The 12,116-nt window shown below is 43.0% G+C and overlaps 1 protein-coding gene across 2 annotated transcripts in view; it reads right to left on the bottom strand.

Moving 5' to 3' along the window:
- The window catches only part of PCGF5 (polycomb group ring finger 5), a 120,997-nt gene extending 109,097 nt beyond the window's left edge, over positions 1 to 11,900 (bottom strand). For both annotated transcript variants that reach the window (XM_028511748.2, XM_028511750.2), the window contains exon 1: positions 11,778 to 11,900. The gene's annotated coding sequence lies outside the window, so the exon portion shown is untranslated. The remainder of the gene's footprint in view (positions 1 to 11,777) is intronic.
- Between the last annotated feature and the right edge of the window lie 216 nt (positions 11,901 to 12,116).

Here is a 12,116-nt window from a genome sequence, read left to right as displayed (position 1 = left end):
GTGATTTATGTCATTGTGACTTATGCGAATATTATCATCTGCTGAGCCCATCTCACTCTATGTGTCTTTTCTTCTGCTGTTCTTTCTCTGGAGTTTATAATTGTCCGTTTTTAATGTACTAGGTTTTTTGAATCAATAATTTATCCCACATGCTCCACAGGGACTGGAAAGCCCCTCTGAAGAATATCTTGCATTTGGTCAGATATATCAGATCGTCTATCAGTTTTGATTTTGTTTTCATTTGGAAAGTCCAGGAGTGGCTCTCCCCGGTGTTCTGGTTTGGACTGGCTTCTCTCTAGGGCTGCGCCGTCAACTTCAAATTTCTCTTGTCATCCCAGAATTTTCTTTTGCTTTTCTCCTATGTTTGACGCCCTGTTTCTAGAAACCCATTTATTATTCTTTCTTGGTTTATGCCCACGTTTTGGTAAAATACACCATCTGGTGGTTTCCTGTAAAATGATGCATAGACATAAGTTTTTGAGACCTGTCATACCCTCAAACTGTCTTCATTCTATCTTCCACTTGATAGTTTCTGTTGGAAATTCTGGATTGTAAATAGTTTCTCTCAGAATTCTGAAGGAATTCATCCATTGTCCTAAGGTTCCTGTGTTACTATTAGAAATCTGATGCTATTCCAATTTCCATTTTTTTTGCATGTGGGTCCTCCTCCCCACTACCCCCCATGCCAATATGACATTTAGGATATTCCCATTTGTCTGGGCATCTTGAAGTTTTACAATAATATGTCTTATACATTGATCGATCTTTTTTTTCATTCATTCTCCTATTTTATGAATCCCTTTAGTCTACAAATGTATGTCCTCCAGTTCTAAAAACTTTTCTCAAATTACTTCTTTGCCAATTTCCTCTACTTTTATGTGTAGCTCCTTTCTGGAACTCTTATTAGTATGATATAATCCCTGCCGAACTGATCATCTAATTCTATTTTTTCTCTCCTTTTTCTTTCTTTTTGCTTGTATTTCTACCTTATCTTCTGGTCCTTCCAATGATTTTTTTTACTATGCTACTTTTAATTTTCAAGATCACTATTCTCTGATTTTTTTTTATAGTCCTGTCTTATTGCATTAATTACATGTGTGTTAGTTTTGATTATTTTCATTTTTATCCTTCTCCTTGTATTTGTTTCCTCCATGATTTTTTCTTATTTGTTCTGATTTCATATTCATTGGCTATCTATTTGTATTTAAGAGAAGGCACTAAAAAGCTCACTGTAAGTTCCACATTCATGGAGGAGAAGAAGTGGGGTTGTGGATTAGTGGGCTCACTATAGTTTGTTTTGCTGTTGTTGTGGGACCTCAGCTGTCAGTATATATAGGCCTGTATTGTAGGGATCTTCATTTTCCCTGAGAGGAGTCCTGTAATATCCTTCCCAGCATCAGGGGAGGTAAAAAAAAGCATAGGGTCTCACTGTTTGGTATGCACAGTTCATTAAATTTGTGTTTTCAGTTGAGCATCACACCCTTCCCCTCTGTCCTGCCTGGAATCCCTAAATCAGGAACATTGTTCATTTACTTCCATTCCTCCAGGGAAAAAAATGTCCAGTATCCGGTAAGGACTTCATCTTGCTGTATGGAATAGGGAAAATTAAGCGACGGTGCAGTTCCTTTTACAGACTTTCAATCAGTCCCTTATTGTCAGCCCTAGGCCCCAATTCAAAGTCTCTAATTCCAGAGCCTTTCTGGGATTTGGGGGAATAAACTAGCTGTTTCTCCCTGGTATCTACTCCCAACCTCCTATAAGACACTTAAGTATCAACTTTCTCCACTATACTACGTCAATTGCCCCAGGTCTGCTTGCTTTTCAACCTCCAAAATTTGGTTGGCATCTCCCATCTGCTGTTGCCTCTTCTCGGGTTTACCATTTCTATAGTGGTGTCTCAGGAGGGACTGACAGTAAACACATGTTCAGCCCACCAAATTCTAATCTAAAATCCCTGTAACTAAATCTTACCACCAAACAAACTGCTCCAAAAGATGAGCCTTTATTAATTTTTTAAACACTTGTAACTTTTCTGTTTTTATAGACACACCTGATTAGCTAAACTACTTTCCCAATGATTTCAATATTTATCATTTTCTTTTTTAATTATACAAAACTTATTCAAGAGTATCCTTTTCTGGATCCCACAAAACACTTTTGACTTACTGACTCACCTAGTCTTAAAAGATGGTAGAATTTGGAACACTAGATTATAATTAAACAAAGAAAATACAGATTTTTGTGCAATTAGGCTGTTTTCATTGACTCCTCCTTGCCACTTCAAATGTAGTCGATGGTGGGCTGAGCTGAAAGGTATTTGCCTCGATAATGATTAAGTTCCTCCCAAGAAGACATGTGACTACTGCACAAAGTCGTCATCAATACTAGAGTCTTAGCTGTTTTGCTTCTAAAGATGGGCAAAGGAGGGATGATGAAAACATTTACAAAATAATTAAGCATGAGGACTTTTCTCACATTCAAAGGATTACAACTTTTTCACTCACATCCAGAGGGCACTAATCTGAAGATTCTTAGCCTGAAGATTTTGATCTTTAAAGCTGAAAACGCAGCACTTGTCCTAAACACTAAAGCCATAGTTATAGAAGTAAGAAATAGCTATAGAGTAAAAATAAGAGAAAACTAATATTATACCTTCGATCTAACTCCACTGAAAAGGTACACATATTCTATACTTATTTTTGCCTACTGCCACTACTCGTGACCTCCCTAAAAAAAACACACATTTTTTTTGTAAAGCAAAATGATTCCTATGAGGGCAAAAATTAAAATGTTCTATTTCTTAAGCTGGGTAGTAGTTACATGAATATTCACTTTTTATAATTAATGAACTGTACATTTACATTTCAGAAGTTATACAGATGTTATATTTTACAATAAAATACTTTTAAAAGTTAAAAGAGAAATGAAAAAGCAGAAATTTAATTTGTCAGAAAACATAGTGCTTGAATCTCATTTGGCCATAATTATTAGACACATTGACAGGGATGAAGGAAGAAAGGTCATCGTGATTTATCTTGAGTGCCTAAAGCAGAATCCCACCAAATTTCAATAGTCATCTTAGTTGTTTATTTGAAACACTTCATTTTAAAAAGCTCTTAAATTTCCTAGTTGACATTGAATCCCTTAAAGTGATATTGATATCATTGCACAAGACTATTTATATTGAAAAAGCTTTCACATCCAATACCTGGGATATAGAACAGGCATTATTTTCTCCAATGCTGTAGATGAGGAAAGTAAGGCACTCAGTAGTTATTAGTAAGTCACTAATAGTGACAGAATAAGGACTAGTTTCAAGTGTGCCGTGTCCAAGAAGGGCTCCTTAAACATTTTATGAGAAGAAAGACCTTCCTATTTTTCCAAAGTGCCGAATTCAAAAACACGATATTGAAGCTGGAAGTTTCTGGTCTGACATCTTCGGGTTTCCTGAGACGACCTGGGAGGACGGGAGGATCCACGGGGTTCGACTGTGAAACTGATTAACTAAGGGCTGTGCTCAAACCATTCGGAGTCATTACACTCACTTCTAGGTAACAGAAAAATTCACCTGGTGTTTCAGAAGCTGGTTTAACTGAAATGCAAACAAGAGAGTTAAGAGAGGTCAATACTTTATGTTTAAAGGGAACAAATACCTCTTTCCTACTCTCGTATAGTTTCCAAAGGAGGGACATTCCTGATCTACTCCTGTCTTCTCTGCCCTACACCATCTCCGTCCCTTCCCAGGTGGAGCAATTTACGTGGCTGGTGTGTGACAGTCGTAGGTCTGTTTCCCAGTTCTCAAATGGGTGGAGTTTTTCTACCGAAGATATTAGGCAGGAGCGATTTGGCCTCTTAATCTTTCTCTCTGCCAGGGCAGTGAAAGGCAGAAACTTGGGTGTTTCTGCTCTGCAGCCTCAAACTTTCCATCCAGTAGGGTCGAAGTCTACACTAGTGTAGATGGTGCACCAGACTGTTGTGGGCTTCACTAAGCAATGTTCTCTGTTTCATCGATAACAAAGTTAATATTTTGTTTACTGACTGTCATCTGTCCCTTGATTGGTGAGGAAGAACCGGTGCTTTTCATGGGTCCTCCTCAGAGGTGCCATCACCTGCCTTTTACTTAGAAGTCTGCGCAGATGGACTTGACTCCACAGCTCTCCACAAGTGGAGTTCTGGGCCCACGGACACTGGTGTCCTAAAAGCAGTGGGTAATATATTAGCTAAAATATTGCTATAAGCAATGTTTGAGATTTTATTGCCTATGTTTTCTTCTAGGAGCTCTATGGTTTCGGTCTAACATTTAACTCTTTAATCCATTTTGAGTTTATTCTTGCATGTGATATAAGACGTGGTCTAGTTTCATTTTTTTTGCATGTATCTTCCCAACACCATTAGTTGAATAAACCATCTTTAACCCATTGTATGAGCTTGCTTCCCCTGTTGAATATTAATTGACTGTAAAGGTATGGGTTTATTTCTGGGCTTTCTATTCTGTTCCACTGATCTATGTGCCTGTTTTTATGCAGTACCATGTTGTTTTGATTAATATGCCCTTATAGTATAGTTTGATATTAAGTAGCATAATTCTCTGAACTTTGTTCCTCTTTTGCAGGATTGCTGTTGCTATGCAGGGCCTTTTGTGGTTCCACATAAACTTTTTAAATATTTGTTCTAGTTCTGTGAAATACATCATTGGACTCTTGACAGGAATTGCATTGAATCTATACATTGCTTTGGGTAGCATGGACATTTTAATGAGATTAATTCGCCCTATCCATGAACACAGTGTGTGCTTCCATTTATTGGTATCTTCTCCAATTCCTTTCTTCAGTGTCTTAGAATTTTTTGAGTATAGGTCTTTTACATTCTTGGTTAGGCTTATTCCTAGGTATTTTGTTCTTTTTGAAGCAATTGTGAATGGAATTGTTTTCTTAATTTCCCTTTCTCTTACTTCATTATTGGCATATAAAAATGCAACTGATTTCTGGGTATTAATTTTGTATCCTACTACTTTGCTGAATTCATTGATCAGCTCTAGTAGTTTCTTGGTGGAATCTTTGGGGTTCTTTATGTACTGTATCATGTCATCTGCAAATAAAGACAGTTTTACTTCTTCCTTTCCAATTTGGATGCTTTTTATAACTTCTTCCTCTCTGATTGCTGTGGCTAGGATTTCTAGTACTATGCTGAATAAGAGCGGTGAAAACAGACATCCCTGTCTTGTTCCCAATCTTAAGGGGGACACTTGTAATTTTTGCCCATTGAGTATGATGCTGGTAGTGGGTTTGTCAGATATGGCCTTTCCTCAGTGGAGCTCTTGTCAGTGGAGTTCCAGGTCCACAAACACCAGTGTTCCAAAAGCAGTAGATGAGCTGAATGGTGAGGAAGCTTTCTAAAATTTTGTTCAGTGGATACTATACTTCTGCCCTATAGAGTGATACTAAACTGAGATTCAGAGATTCCAATTCTTTTCAGAGATACACACTTGTGATATGGGTAAGTTATAATCTTTCCAGAAAGTCTTTAAAAGATGTTAGCACCCTCATCTTTTAAATGAAGAAATAACTTCCCTATCTTTAAGGTACTTCCCAAATCTATGGATTAAAAGTTTGGAAAGGCTTTAATAATAAATGTATTCCAGAATGTTTAAAAGTCACTGACATTGATATATAATCATTTTAACATCTTGACCTCATAGTTCCTTAAGATCGATGACCTTCTACCTTCTACCTGTGTCACTTTTCCATCCTCAAATTCGGCCACACTTAAAATTTCCATCATCATTCATAACTGATCCCTCCATAACGGTAAGACACCCTGAAAGTTCCTCACATACCCTTTGCCAGTAGCTCAGAACCACCCCTGCACATTACCATTTCTCTTTTCTTTGTTCTTCCTACACCAGCCACTCACAATACATTCTAATCTCACATCTCCTGCTCATTTTCCTAGCCCATCCACACTGGTTTCACTTGCCTATCTACTCAACAAGGGCCTGTATGGAGTTGGTAGTTCCCCTGATACTCACCCACATCCACTTCCAACTTCCTGAGCATTGCTAGAGAAAGCCTAAACACAGGGAAGATCTGTCCTGTCACAAGGCTAAGGCCTTTTAGCAACTTGTCAGGGCCCTCATCCCTTTGGCTCCTATCACCTGCAAATCCACAGCTACTCCCAACTGTTCCCACTCTCCTCCACCTCCCAGCTTTACCCCTCTCACTCCCAGCTTACTTACAGCAAATCAACTGGTCTCCTCTGTTAATTTTTTCCCAACAGAAAGGAACCAACTCACATTGAACGCAGCCACCCTCCGTCTCAGCTTTCAACTTTCCTCTCTAAATCTCAATTTCCCTTTGCTTTCATTTAGCCTCTTTTTCCTTCCGCATCACATCTGTTTTTCCATGAGTAACTACTTTACCTGTGTCATGACTAGGGTCACCAAATGATATCTTATTCAAAAAGAGACTTTCTGTTAGAATAAAAATAGGCACTATTTGTCCAAATATTTGTTAAAATATTATTCCATAATCAGACTGGGATAACACTTGTGAACCAAGACTGTCCTGGGCAATCAGGATGCACAATCACCCAATCTCGCTCCTGTCTCTCCTATCTGTGGAGGGCCTGGTGCATTAATTACTCTCCCACTCCCTCTCTTGATCTTCAGTTCCTTCCTCTCCACTGACAGCTACAACATTCTCAGGACTTAAGGTTTTGTTTTTAAGAACGTTTCGCTGGCATTCTCATTGCTTCAAGTTGCTGTCCTCTCAGATTTTCACAGTCCAGTCACAGCTGACAGGGACTCATCTCATCCCCCTCCCAAGCACACACTCTTCAGGTACTGGCTGACTTCCCTCTCCACTGAGGCACTGCCCCTGATCCTCAAAGGCGATTGACAATGGTCTCAATAACAAATCTAATGACTTCTTCCCAGCCTTCAGTCTCAGCCCCTCTACCTCATCAGCCTCCTCCAAATTTTCCTTTGTCATTTTTTTTTAACGCAATCTCTTCCTTGTTTTCTTCTTGCTTCTTTCTTCTCGCGTCCAATAAGCCTCTTTCTGTCTCCTCCGTTAAGGGCACAAATAACGGTTTATTCAAGGCCCTACCTTGGCCTTTTATTTTTTTTTCCCTACACTTGGACCCTTTCTCACAGCTTCACCATCCCCTCAAAAGGATGTCCCCAAATCTTTCTGTTTCTAATGGCTCCCAGCCATCTAGACTGTCCATAGGCAAAAAAATACATTAAAATATCCAAATCCAATAATTTCCATTAATGACACAAATTTCTACTGAATGCACATTACTTGCGGTGCCTTTACTTGTGGCCCTTCCTGACTATTTCAATTCCTGCCATCACCACCCAAAGTCATTCAGTCTCAGTCTTTGACTTCTCCCTCAATTCCCTCACCCAATTAGACAACAAGTCTTTTGCGTTTATTTCTACCCAACCTACCTGCCCCTACTGTAACTTAGGCTCTCTCTGCTTCTCTTCTAGAGGATATTGTCATAACTTCCTAACTTGGACAACCCAGTTAGGAGGTTAAGATATGACTCTTAAGCTTCTCAAAGAAACAGTATTCATGTCTGATTAACCTATATAGTCCTTATGCTGCCCTGTAGATTGTAAACTGAGAGATTGAAGCATTAAGGAAATATTAAGTTAACTCTGTATCCATGGCATAGCATATAAAATAATGAAAATGTACTTAATATCATCACAGTTAATTATGCTAAATTCTTAGGAACGCCTAGAAACCAGCCATTTTTATAGTTCCCCTGGTTAGGCCACTATGAATCATTTCATTTAAACTAAAATTACAGGAGAATTATGCATTCTTTATTGGCTTCTTAAACTATAGAGATGGACAAAATCTTAGAGATCACTTAATCCTCCCCCCTCTCATATTAACCCCCATTCTCCAGGTGGGAAAACTGAAGCTGTGAGAGATTAAGCTCTTTCTATGGCCACACAAATCGGAAGTCCTGATTACAGATGTTATCATTCGTTAAGAGCCTAGTATACACCAGGCACTGTATGTATGTCATGCCAGCCCTCCAACAACCCTTTAGGGTCAAGTGTTATTACCCCCATTTTAGAGACGAGAGAATGCTTGAAAAAGTTAGGCAGCTTGCTACAGAGAGCCAGCCCCGTTCGTTAGGAGCAGAGCTGAGCTTCGGCCCCGATCCTATCTGGCTGTCAGAGCCTAGGCTTTTCTAGTGGACACTGTGGCAGAGACAGGACCTACCAGGGGTCTTTCCTACTGTTTCTCCAGTTAAGCTAACTAAGCAAGTGCATGCACTTAAGTTATAAGCTATTTTATTTGAAATTTTGGAGGCAGGGAAACTAAATAGTAGCTTCATTACCATAAAAGTTCTAAGGTTAATTATTGCCAGCATTCTGACTATCAGAAAACTTCTTCAATCTAGAAAAGAGATTTGTGTTCCTGCATTTTGAATTCTTCAGAATATTTTCAACTTAAAATACATTGTTTGTCCAACCACGTTCAACAAGCAATGGTTGAGCTGCTAGATGTCCAAGGCACACGGGAGGGTATAAGATATAGTTTACTCTCTGAGCGTTCCCAAGAGGCAGACAATCAACTAATGGCAGAAGTCACTCTTCCCCCACTTATGGGAGCTTTGGCAAATTCAGGGACTTACACCAATACACCAGAACCCTTGGTTCTCATCCCTGCCCGGCATCTTGGGCAAGTCACCTCACTGCGCCTTAGTTTCCTCAGAAAAGCGATGGGTAAAAAGCAATGAAGTATGCCAAGCAATGTCAAGGTCCTGTTTAGCTTTAAATTTATCTAAGCTCCCTCATGAGAGTATGCTTCTGTAAGTGACCACAATGAGTGTTACTGAAAAGGAATTGCTGGGTGCCCAATCTTCTAGCAGTGACTTTGGAAGTACTAAGCTCTTAAAATATTGCTACAACACTAAAGCTGGCTGATATGCTTCCCAAATTTATTGTTTATAATAACATAAAGTTTACCTTCTAAGGAGGTAGTAGTAAGCACTACATTCAAATTGTTCCCCCATTATATCATTGGCTTATTATTATAGCTTGAATTTGTTATAATACACTTAAATTGTTTAAAGTATAATTTAAAATAACTTCTTTGATCTACTCTCCTGTGGAGTTAAGTTAGCAACATTAACAATAGCAGAGTTAAGACCTCTGCAGAGATGCAAACCTCCTACTCATTTAGTTGAGTTAATGCTTCATATTAAGTTCTACCTGCTATGGACCTTCCCAACTACCGCTAAATTTGAGGTTGGGGCACAGGCAATGGGGAGAGAAGACTACAAAAATATCAGTATTTTGCTGATTCCATTTCAATATCCTGCACTTCTTTTTTCCAACTAGCACAGAGAATATTTTTAATCCTCCACTGACTTACACAGTAACACACTTTCCCTTGACAAGGCTCCACATGCCTTCTCTTTCTTCGTACTCAGCACCTTGGGATGTGATACACAAACCCATCTTGTGCTGTAAGTTAACGGCACAGAGGAAGAAACCAACCAAAAAAAAGTGGAAGAAAAAAATTAGAACTGTACCATCTTAGTGTCTGGCCCACAAAGGCACTGAATTTTAACTGTTGAAGATGTTTCTACCAAGAAACCAGGAAAAACGAATGTATATATTCACGAGTCAACAAATACTGAGTGCCAAATATATGCCAGGCATGGTTCTAAGTGCTAAAGTTATAGCAGTGAACAGAACAGGCAAAAATGCCTGCAAGCCCTGGCTGGTGTGGTTCAGTTGGACTGAGAGCCAGACGGCAAAGAACCAAAAGGTCGCCAGTTTGACTACCGGTCAGGGCACATGTCTGGGCTGCCAGCCAGGTCCCCAGCTGGGGGCATCCAAGAGGCAACCAATGGTTGTTTCTCTCACACACAGAAGTTTCTCTCCCTCTCTTTCTCTCTCCCATCCTGTATCTCTAAAAATAAATAAATAAAATCCTTTTAAAAAATTCCTGACAGAGTGGGGCTTACATCCTAATGCAGAAGTAGCATTTAAAGAACCCCTAAATAAAAATCATTTCATAGAGCGATGAAGTACTATAAGAAAATGAAATAGGACTAGGAGGTGGTTCTTAGGGTGAGGAGTAAGAAGCTACTTAAGATGATCCAGAGGGCCTTCCTTGCTAAGCAGAGTACTAAGTGATGAGAAAATTTTTACTCAATCTTACAAGGGTGAGTTGGGGTGGAAACGAGTCAAGTTAGTCTTTCAGGGAGATCACAATGGTCATATGTTTGCTATTAATGGCAAACTATTAGGATTTGGCTTTTAAGCCCCCCCCCCCAAAAAAAATCTTTAAGTAGGACTTTTCTACTTAGGAGTCACTTGTTTTTCTCTTAAGATCCACTAACTTTTTAAAAGTCTTGCTAATTACTTTAGCGGTACTTAAGTAGAGGTAATTACTAGAAGGATTCTCTCAGAGCCCAAAACTTCACTTGACACCATCCGAATTCTGAATGAGACAGGACCCAGCTCTGTAGCGAATCAACGCTCCTCCACCGACTCATTAATGCAGTCAGGTGGAATCTTGTAACCCTTCCAAGAATGTGAAACAAGCCTCGGGAAATCTGCGGAAACTGACACCCCCAAAGTTCCCCCCAATCGTGGAAGGGGCGAAAAAATAAACCGTCAACCTTTTGCATTAACTCTTCCCCGCCCCTCCAGGCGTCTTCGCTGCAGTAGGACCGCTAGCTAACCCTGGGTCAGAGGCACGCGGCGAGTACGCGCGCGTGTATACTCCGCCTGAATCATCGGAGCCCGGTCCGCGGGGCGATGATTCATTCAGCGCTTTGGAGCTTAGGGGCACACGTTCCGGGCGTACTATGACGGCCGCACACGCAGCTTCCTTAATATTAAACAAATGTTTCAAAGTACAAATGCCTGGAGCCAGAAACGTGTAGATCCAAGCCAGGCGGCCGAGAGGAAAGGCACGTTTCGGCCGCTGTCTGAGTGTTCCCGGTCCCGGAGAGGAGCGGCGGGCACGTCCGACCGCCCCTTCGGACCTCCTCTCCATCCCACCCTGCACGCGCGCGGGCGGCGCTCGCAGGGGCGCGGAGGACGCACAGGTGGGTCCCTGCCCGGCCCTGCCCCCTGCCCCTCCCGCCACTCGCGACTGGCCGACGCTCCCTCGCCAACATGCCTCCTGCTCGCCCCTTTCCTCTTCGTGACATCTTATATAATAACCCGAGCGAATCAAAACGGAAGCGACGCGCGCTGCCGGGGCCCGCTCCCCAGCGGGAGCGGGACCAGATGCTTGCGTACCCAGCCCACAGCCCCCACACCAGGCACCGGGGCGCGCGGCTCCCGGGCGGGGGAAGGGCCCGAGCGCCGACTTCGCTCGTCCCTCCTCGGAGAAGGCGCTGCCGTGGCCGGTCGCCGTCAGGAAGCAGCAAGCGTCACCAACTGCGTCAGCTTCTTCAAACACATTTATGGTCTCCCTCTAGCCAGGGAGCCGGCTGCTCCCTTGGCGGGGCCGCGACCGCGGTTGGAGGGAAGCCCTCTGGGGAGGAGAAAGTTCCTCGCGGCCCTCCCCTCGCCCGCACAGTGCCGCGTCCCGCCGCGCCGCCCGCCCGCACCAGTGTCAGGTTGGGCAACTTGTGACCCCCGGGGGCCGGGCAGCCCCTCCCGCCCGCCAGGCTCACCGAGAGCCTAGAGCTTCCCCCAGCCCAGCTCAAAAGAGCGACGTCAGAAACTTCCCCGGGCCGCGCCGGGAGGGGAAGCCGCCCGGGTCCCCGCACATCGCCCTTACCTTGCTCTCGAGAGGCCACGATCCGGGCGGGCCGCGCGGGGCGCGTGGTGCGCGAGCGCGCGCGCGTGGGGCGGTAGGTGAGAGAGCCCGCGCCGGCGGGGGCGGGGCGGGGCGGCGGGGGTGCGAGCTGCGAGGGGCGGGGGTGCCGGGCTGGGCCGGCCAGCCGGGCCGGCAGGCGCGAGCTGAGCGGAGCGGGCTACAGCGGCGGCGGGCGCGGGGCGAGCGAGCCCAGGGGGCGGAGGAGTTGCCGTGGGTTTGTTTACGCATTGCTGCCCGGCTCGGGGCACAGCCCGCACTCCCTGATTGGACACAAACTGGGGCACAGCCTCTCGCTGCCGC

Source organism: Phyllostomus discolor, chromosome 5, assembly GCF_004126475.2.
Source record: "Phyllostomus discolor isolate MPI-MPIP mPhyDis1 chromosome 5, mPhyDis1.pri.v3, whole genome shotgun sequence".
Classification (NCBI taxonomy): Eukaryota; Metazoa; Chordata; class Mammalia; order Chiroptera; family Phyllostomidae; genus Phyllostomus; species Phyllostomus discolor.
This window is presented reverse-complemented; position numbering and strand designations above follow the sequence as displayed.